This window comes from Cebus imitator, unplaced genomic scaffold, assembly GCF_001604975.1.
Source record: "Cebus imitator isolate Cc_AM_T3 unplaced genomic scaffold, Cebus_imitator-1.0 Scaffold459, whole genome shotgun sequence".
NCBI classification, from domain to species: domain Eukaryota; kingdom Metazoa; phylum Chordata; class Mammalia; order Primates; family Cebidae; genus Cebus; species Cebus imitator.
In genome coordinates, this window is record NW_016107774.1 from 519,978 (window position 1) to 529,859 (window position 9,882).

At 39.4% G+C, this 9,882-nt stretch overlaps 1 long non-coding RNA gene across 1 annotated transcript in view; it reads right to left on the reverse strand.

Moving 5' to 3' along the window:
• Positions 1-8,900, reverse strand: part of LOC108291575 — a 10,562-nt gene extending 1,662 nt beyond the window's left edge. The window contains exon 1 of the long non-coding RNA XR_001819954.2: positions 8,775-8,900. This is a non-coding gene — a long non-coding RNA (uncharacterized LOC108291575). The remainder of the gene's footprint in view (positions 1-8,774) is intronic.
• Between the last annotated feature and the right edge of the window lie 982 nt (positions 8,901-9,882).

A 9,882-nucleotide genomic window follows, 5' to 3' on the forward strand; every position in this document is an offset into this window, starting at 1 on the left:
TTTTTTTTAGTAGAGACGGGGTTTCACCATACTGGCCAGGCTGGTCTTGAACTCCTGACCTCACGATCTGCCCGCCTAGGCCTCCTAAAGTGCTGGGATCACAGGTGTGAGCCACCATGCCTGGCCCCTTAACTTCCTTCTATTTGAGAGCACCTCTCTCCGTTTTTTCTCCTCCTTGGAATACGAGATACCCTGCTGCATTTCCCTGAGCTGCCTCCTTAACTGTGGTCTTGGAATAGAAGATGATTCTTTACATACCTCCAGCTCCTTTTTCTTCCCAACAATCCCAGAGCCCTCCACTTCCAGGCTGTGGCCCAGGAGCAACATCTACACACAGAAACCCAACCTGTTTCCTAAATCTCCTCCCTCTCTGAAAGCCAAGGTGGAGAAGAGAAGCCTGGTAGGAGGTGATTGGATCATGGGGATGGATTTCTCATGAATGGTTTAGCACCATCCCCTTGCTTCTGTCCCTGCAACAGTGAGTTATGGCAAGATCTGATTGTTCAAAAGCGTGTGGCACCTCTTCCCCCTCTCTCTCTCTTCTGCTTTTATCATGTGATGTGCCTGCTTCCAAGTTGCCCTCAGCCATGACTGTAAGCTCCCTGAGTTCTCCCCAGAAGCGGATGCTGCTATGCTTCCCGTACAGCCTACATAACTGTGAAATGATTAAAGCTCTTTTCTTATAGATTACCCAATCTTAGGTATTTTTATAGCAATGCAAGAACGATCTTATACAGAATTTCTGGAAGTATATCACGGAGCCAATTGAAACAACGGCAAGAATCAGGTTTGTATGAAGAACCAGAACCCTTTCAGTGTTTAGGAAACCAAGAACATAGCCAAGGTTCAAAGCCAGCGGTGGTCTAGTTAGGACATTGCTACCAAGGAACTTTGCCACTGTGTCATGAATTGCCACTTACTCTCTGTTCTGTTTGTCTCATTCTTTCCAAATTAAAGGTAGAGATAAACCTTGGTCATATATCTGGGCCATAGCTTCTGGCAGATGGAGAAGAAACATCTGGTCTTTTGTGGTGGAACCCCTGCCACCCACTAGGACTCAGACCCTGATAAAGAATTTCCATGCTGGGCATAAAATATTCAACAGGGAACAATAAAATAGCTTCCATTCTACTTGGTATAGTTATATCCCTTTTATTTTTCCAGTCCAATCTCAGAGGACAAAGCAGACACCTGTGTGGATTGGTACACACTCTTACTTACCTTAGACAAAGTGAGGGGTTGACACTACCAGGGAAATTAGACTTATTCTGTGTGGCCATAAATAGTAGAATTGTATAAGTGATATGCAAGTTATTGAAAGGCATTTATCAGTGAAACACGTCTGAATGAAAACATTTCTCCATGAAGACTTTCAAATAGCAAGAGCTGCCCAAAGATGTAATAGAATGCTGAGGAGGGCGTGAGTTTCTTAGCACTGAATCATTCCAGCTGAGACTAGGAAATGGCTCAGCAGGGAACTTTTTGACCTTCACTGTCCAATGTGGGGTCTCAGATTTACATTTTATTTATTTTATTTTACTTTAGATAGGGTCTTGCCCTGTCACCAGGCTGGAGTGCAGGGGTGTGAGAGCAAAGCTCACTGCAGCTTCAAACTCCTGGGCCCAAGTGATCCTCCTGTGAGCTCCCGTGCCTGGATATAGCTCAAATTTAAATTTAAATTAGCATAAATTCCAAAATCGAATTTCTCAATCACACTAGCAGCATGTCAGTGGCTCAGTAGCCACCTATGATCAAGTGTACCATATCTGGCAACACAGCTATAGGATACTTACATCATCCAGTAGAAAGTTCTACTGGTTAGAGGGTTTCAAGCATCAAGCACAATTGCAAGAAATGGAATTAAAGCCTTTCAGTTTTAGCAGTATAAATAAAATGATATGTAATAGTTTAGATAGTGTAGGTACTATACTATTCATATTCAGAGGAGGAAAAAGAAACAAATCAAGAAATATGAAGCAAGGCTTTATGCAGCAGGTAGCAACTGGGCTGCACCCCAAAACAAGAGACAAACTAAAGAGACAGATAATAAATATTTTAGAACTTTATGATCCGCGTGGCCTCTGTTGCCACTACTCAGTTCTTCTGTGCTTCTAATGTAGCACAGTTCTTCTGATGTGGCTACAGACAACCCATAAGAAATGTGTCGCTGTGTACCAGTAAAACTTTGTTTATGCATACTGATAAAGGAATTTCATATAGTTTTCACACATCATAAAATATTCTTCTTTTTCAACCACTGAAAAGGTTAATAATCATAATTTGCCAACCCCTTTCCTAAAGGATCTCTTATGGTTGGAATGGCTAAGAGACAACAGTAATCTGACCAATCCTCTCCAATTCCTGAAATTGCTGGAGCATCCAGCTTGTAAGAGGTGGTTCCTGCAGAACCGCTAAGTATTGATGTGATGACCGCTCCTGCCCTGCTCCATGTTCCACTCTGGATTGGCCTGAAAATCAGCAGATCTTAGTAATTACCAGCACAGACTAAGGAACGAAATGGACCCACAAATGCCAACCAGCTTTACTGCTTACTAATTATGCAAATGTGAATCATTTACTCATTCTAAACTTCTGCTTTGTTGCTGTTATTGCTATTTTTAATTGTAAATGTGCTACCATCAAGAAGAATAACTCCTGGGGTTATTTTGAGAATTAAATGTGATAATATGAGTAAAGCCTTTGGAAAGGATATGTCAACGCAGGATGCTAAATAAACAATGGAAGCCACTGCTATCCCTGTTCACAGGATGCAATAATCAGAAGGAAAATGGTTGAATTGACATCAAAGATTGCAAATATTATAAAGTAAGATTGGGGGATGCTGGGCAGAAAACAAGTAAGTTTTTATTAAAACTAAGCATAAGTTAGAATTGTATTCCTATCGCAATAATTCCTCCCAAAAATGATAATTTTGAGGGTGATGCCAAGAGCTAAATCTCACATAACACCAGGAAACTTAACTCATAGGGGAAGAGGAATTATGCATTTGATTGGAGTAGCATTTCCTCCAATTTGCAGCTAACTATGATTAGTTCGTGCAAATGAGGCTTTAATTGGACCCACTTTGAACTGATGAGCAGATCATGGAAATATTTCTTATGCCTCACAGGTGGATTTGGTCACATTTGGGTAAAGAGTAGAGGTTAGTCTATGACCCAGCTGTGCCCAGCTTTTTCCTAAAGACACACTGTCTCAGGATGGAAAGTCTGGAAGGAAGGGTGTTTATTATTTCCTTATATAAGGGTAAAAACTCCTCAAATTATGCAAATTATAAAAGACATGTCCTTAGCTGTTCTTTATTTATTTTTTCATCTCCTTATAGATAATATAAAGTGTTAGTTTCTGCTTTCAATAATTGATTTCCTTTCAATAATTGATTTTAAGCACACAATTTAAAATATTTTTAAAAGGCTAAACCATATTGTAGAATTTATTAGAATGAATAATAGTGACATATTAGTTGTGCTAATTAACATAATTAGTAACATTAATGATAAACATATGATTCTGAAGATAATTATTCACTTTAACAAGCAGTTCTGGAGCCTAAAGACCAGACACTGTGATTCACATACATGATCCCTAAAATAAATAAGGCAAGCTTCTATTCTCAGAAAGTTCGTAGTCTAGTGGGAAAGAGACAAACAAACAGATTTCAAAAACTAGGATAAGTGCAGCACCACGCTACAAAGCCTCAGTGATGTCTAAGTAACATTTGAACTGCTCACCTAGGTTGTTTCCTGGTTCAGAATCCCAGCCCACGGGTAGCCGTGGGATGCAGTCCAGCCCCAGCAACCCAGGCCATCCCATGCAGGGTCTTTGCACCAGTTCACCTCCCACAAGGAAGGCTCATCTCTTTCTATTTTGTAAATGGCTCAGTGTATTTATCTAGGCTTTTGTTTATTGTGGAGAAAAGAAAAAAGAAGAAGGAAGAAAGGAAAGGATAAACAGAGGGCAGGAGGAAGGAAGAGGGGATTGTAGAGACAGAAACAAAACACAAAGAGGAGATAGAGAAGAATTCTCACCTACATGAGAGCTGGCAAAGCCGTTACCAATCCATGGTTGGCAAACTTTTCCATAAAAGACCAGGTAGTGAAAATCTTTGGTTTGAAGACCATACCTAAAGGCACTGCACAACACTGTGGCTTCTGTAGACTACATGTAAGTGAATGGCCATGAGTCCATTCCAATTACATTTTATTTTCAAAAACAGACAGCTGGTCTGCAGGCTATAGTTTGCTGACCTGTAAATTCTAACTCATTGCTATCAGCCATGCAGCTTGGCATCACAGCATGTTTTCAACCCCTCGCCAGTGTCTTGGTACTTTCATGTACATCCTCTCATTTAATTCTCACAAATAGCCCTTTGAAAAATGGCCTGTTTTGTTTTGTTCTTTCATTTTATCCATCAAGAGATTACGTTTTAGAGACATTAAGCTTGAACAAGTTTCTTCAGTAAAAGTCACGGGACTTAGAGATGCTTCATTTCATTTTCAGGCAACATGTTTCTCAACTTTCTGAAACGTGCAATAGGCACTGAATGCGGCAAAGACAATGGACGTATCAGCAACATTGAGCAACTTACTCAGGGTCTCTCAGTCAACTGGCGCCAGAGTTGGGACTGGAACACTGGGTCATGAATCCTACTCCCATTCCTTGCCCAAGACCCTTGATAGGCCCACCGTCCTCTGACAGCTGCCTCCGTGTGTCCCGGTAGAAACCTTTCCCAGACAGGTTGCCTTAGTGAACTTGGCTCATTCTGATATATGTCAAATATGAAGTTTTAATCTATCTTTTTAAGGTACGTGGAACATGTTTTTCTTGAGTTGTTGAAATAAAATGACTGCTTTGAATATTGCAAGAATCTGGATGAAGGCCAGAGAAACAATGCAATTCAAATTTGGTGGCTTTTCAAGTTTTCTTATATAGATCACTGGAGGAAAGACGCTGTATTTTTCTCCTTTTTTTCTAAGCATGAACTGAGTATTTGCCACCTGAGTTGACAGTTTCAGCAATTTGAGATGAATTCATTTCCAAATAAACCTAATTTTCAGTCTCATCCAACAGTCACAGTTCATTCGATCTGACCATTAAAACAAATGCCAAAGAACAATGAGCTTAGTAGCCCCATAATAAAGGAAACTGTTGGCACCCTCGGGAGGGGCAAAGCTCCCCGGGGACTGAGACTCCTCTCTTCACTTTGTGAGGGTTTTTAAGCATGATATGGAATCCGACCGAGTAAGTAAGGACATGCACAAAATCTCCCGGATCCAATTGAGAAACAGACAAATTTGGCCTTCAGTACAGCCAGGTTTTTCATCCAATGCCATGCAATTCACTTCAACTCAATCCCTTAAATTAAATTCAAATTTGTTCCAGAGTAGACCTGATGGAGAAAACAAAGAAGAAGGAAGCAGGAGATACTTACTGGCTTTGATGTCAGACCTCGATTTATTCTTAACTTAGCCACATGTTAGTGCTACAATCCTAATTTACATAATCTCACTCAGCTTCCACGTCTTCATCTGGATGCTGGGAAAAATGATCCTTGAAGTACTGAAGCAGAATTTCAGGCAGGTAATGTGTATAAACATGAGTGGTGAACAGTCAACATATTAAATATCATTTTCAACCCCTTCCCCTCCTTCTTAAAAAAAGAGACTGTAGAGAGACACCTTCACAGCTCAAAACAGAACGAAACACAGCTCAGTGTTCAATCAAGCAAAAACTGTGAGAGCAGTGGAAAAGGGCTGAGATTTTTTTCCTAGGATGTTCAGGGAAAGTTTCATAAAGAAAATAAACAGTATTATAAAATAAAATAAAATAATAATAGTGATAAAATTAATATTTATGACAATGTTATAATATGCATTATTATAATATATTATTTACATAATAAATATATAGGATATATTAAATATATAATAAATATATACATATATAAATATTTAACATAAAATATAAAATATATAATTTATAAATTAATTAAAATTAAAATAATAAAATACATAGCGTCTTAACTGGGCAAAGCAAGGCATGAGTGGGACAGAAATGATGATGTGGACGGAGGGGCTCCTTCGGGTTAAAGGAGCAGCTTAAGAAGCCTGCAGCTGTGTGGCTGGAACAAAGTGTGAGCAGGAGGGAGTGAGGAAGGAGGCCTCAGAGGCAGGTGCAGTCAGGGATCTGGGAATTACTGGACTCTGGAGCAAGAGAGTTTTCTTCATTTTATTTATTTTTGCTGTGCACTGAAGACCTCGAATGGGGCAGTGCAGGGGGGATTTGAAAGCTAACAGATGGAGGCAGAAGACTGTATGGTTGTGACTGCAGTAGTATAAGAGAATTCACTTTTAAAAATGTATACCATGTATGTTCTTTGCAAACCTATGCTTTGTTCCGCCTGCTAGTGTTGAAAAGGACACATAGGTGCCTTCTTTCATGGAGTTTAAATTTTGCCAGGGCTACAGACAACCAAGAGGTGAATAAATAAGAAAGACTTTCAGGTAACAAAAATGCCAAGCAGACAGTAGGTATTATAGGTGTGAGCAAAGTGGACGTGGGTCTCTTATTGAGATACAGGAGTTGGGCAGGTCCTGATGGAGAGGGGTCTTTTGAGCTGAGACCTGAATGCTGAGAAAGGAGCATTTCACGGAGAGTTGTGGTTGGGGTGCCCCAGGCAGTGTCAGGGCTCTAGGGCTCAGATAGGCTAGCTGTGATGGAAGAGCTGGAGGAAGCTCTGTGTACCTGCGAGGCTGAAGTGCTGAGATGAAGTAGTAGGTAACAGCTGAGTCTTGTTGGCCATTGAGGGCTAACACAAGCAGTCTGGATTTTCATTGTTAGCGTAATAGAGAGCAGAACTGATTTTAAAGCAATGAGTGTTGGGATCTAGGTTTTATAAGATCATCCTGGCCCCTGTGGTCTGTGAACTATAGAAGGGGTATGTGACAGCAGGGTAGTGTGTTATCAAGGCTGATGCAGCCACCTGGTTATAAGTGATGGGGGCTTGGACAAGGCTGTTAGCAGTGATCACAGAGAAATGTGACACTTCGGGGGTTTATTACGAAATAGACCCCACATGACTTGTGATGTGATGCATGGTGGCTGGGTTGGGTGTAAAAAAGAGGAATTGAGGATGGCAATAAAGATGACTTAGGTACAGGAGGATCAGGAAATGATACCGCCTGATACTTCTGCTTTTGAGACAATTATAAATTTACTAGCACCATGTGACTTATTCGCCATTCTTCCTAAGATTTTTTAATAGACATAACACTCATATTTATTCTGTTATATGCCTGTCAATCTCTTGTGAATAAAAGAGTCACACTGCCCATTTTACAGATAAGGAAATTGGGTTTCAAAGAGTACAGACAGCCTTGCCCAGGTTCATTGTTAGGAAGAAGAAGGACCCAAGCCTCAAGGGAAGTCTTCTGACACTAGGCCCATGGCTCATCTTATTACAACACAGCGTATATTAATTAACTAGAAACTCAAGGAAGCTGGAACCCATTACCTAAAATATACTGATTTTAAAGAGGAGCTAGAATAATGAAAACGATCAGGATTTTAAAATTAGTGAAACCTGACTTCAAGCCCAGAGCTGTTCATAACTATCTTAGGCAAATACTAGCTTAAGCAAAAATTCAGTTTCTTTACCAATTTCATCTGAAAAGTAGGGTTTGTAATACTCAAGTTGAAGTGTGATTATGAGAATTAAATCAATGAATTAATATTAATATAAACTACCTAGAGCAGTATTTGACATATTTGACACTTATTATATCCCTACTTCCTCTTTTTCTAGGAACCAATAAAACACAATTTGTAGCTCATTAGTATTAACTCTTTTATATGACTAATGTCAGCACAGATTTCATTCCTCAGTTAACAAGACCAATGACTTACCGTAATGATAATAAGAATGCTAATGATAAGGGTAATAAAATAATAACAAGATTTAATCAAAGGAGGCTTGCTTATGGAATTATTCATATTTCAATTACTATAACTCAACATTCCTCTGAAAGTCTATAGGATGTACTACTTATATTTATAGCTAGGAGCTATTAGAATTGTTTACCTGCCTAATATTGTGCTAAACTTAACATGTATTTCATTTCTCCCTTACAGTGAAACTCTATGAATTTGATTCCAATGTTTTCCCCATTTTACAGTTGATAAAGGCACAGAGAAAGGAGATAGGTTGTTCATAATCTCAGAAATACTAAGTTTAGAGTCATGATTTGATGTGAGAGCCTATGACTCCAGACCCCGTATTTTCAAGCCATCACGGTGTGCTCTAATGAGGAGGATGGATTAGAACCTGTTCCAATATCCTACATATACTGTGTCTTACATGCAGCAAATCTTCAATTAAATGTTCCAAGCTGTCTATTTGCCTCCTATTATCTTAAAAAAGAAATTTCTTCCTGAATGTGGGTTTTTGGCCCACATTGTCCAGATATTGAAGCATTAATTGAGAGAATGCATGTCACCAATAGAGAATTCTGATTTATTATTCTCTCTTCTGACTAAAACCGGATACTTAAACTTTTCAAATCACAATAGGTCATATGTACACTAAATACAATTCTAGTCACCAATGCCTAATCACTGATTACACCTTACATCCTCACATTCTTTTATTTTCCCCCAAATGAGAGACATCTGTGTAGTAAAAACAGAAGAAACAATGAAATGGTTAGCTTTTTTTTTTTTTTTTTTTTTTTTTTTTTTNGGCTCACCGCAACCTAGACCTCCTGGGTTCAGGCAATTCTCCTGCCTCAGCCTCCTAAGTAGCTGGGATTACAGGCACGCACCACCGTGCCCAGCTGATTTTTTGTATTTTTAGTAGAGACAGGGTTTCACCATGTTGACCAGGATGGTCTCGATCTCTTGACCTCATGATCCACCCACCTCGGCCTCCCAAAGTGCTGGGATTACAGGCGTGAGCCACTGGGCCAGGCCAGCTTTGTTATAGCAAGTAGACCATATGTGGCTAAAGCTAATTTCCTTTGCTGCAATATAAATATTAATTTGTTCAACACATATTTAATAAGCAATCAGGAGATGAGGACATTAGAATCCAACTCAACAGCCAGTTTTGAGCACCTTCTATTTGCCAAGGTGACCTGGAGATTGTAGCTAACATTTCAGTGATTTCTAAATGGGATAGAATACATTTCCCAAAGACCAAAATACTTTCCACTAGAATTTTTTTTTTTTTTTTTTTTTTTTTTTTTTTTTTTTTTTTTTTTTTTTTTTTTTTTTTTTTTTTTTTTTTTTTTTTTCCGAGACAGAGTCTCACTCTGTCATCCAGACTGGAGTGCTATGGCATGATCTCTACTCACTGCAACATCCGTCTCTTAGATTCAAGTGATTATCCTGCCTCAGCCTCCCCAGTAGCTGGGACTGGAGGCTTGTATTTTTAGTGGAGATGGGGTTTCACCATGTTGGCCAGGCTGATCTTGAGCTCCTAACCTCAAGTGATACCTGCCGCCCCTTCCTCTCACCGCCCCCCCACCTCAGCTTCCCAAAGTTCTGGGACTACAGGTGTGAGCCACCCCTCTTGGCCCAAACATCCTTCTTTTTAACAGCAAGCCAGTCTGTGCTGCTTATGGTAGAAATGATCTTAGGAAGCATATCCTCAATATAGAGCAAACAAAAGTATAGTAGTTTTTAGAGATTTAAATTAAATATATTGCCATAAGTCAAATATCTGGTCTTTTTCTAAAGATCAGGCAGTGGAGAGTTCATGAGTTTTGGAGTCACAGGGACCTAATTGCAAATACTCATTCTATTTTTTTGTTTGTTTTTTGTAATTTTAGGCAAAATTCTTAGCTTTTTGGACTCAGTTTTTAATCT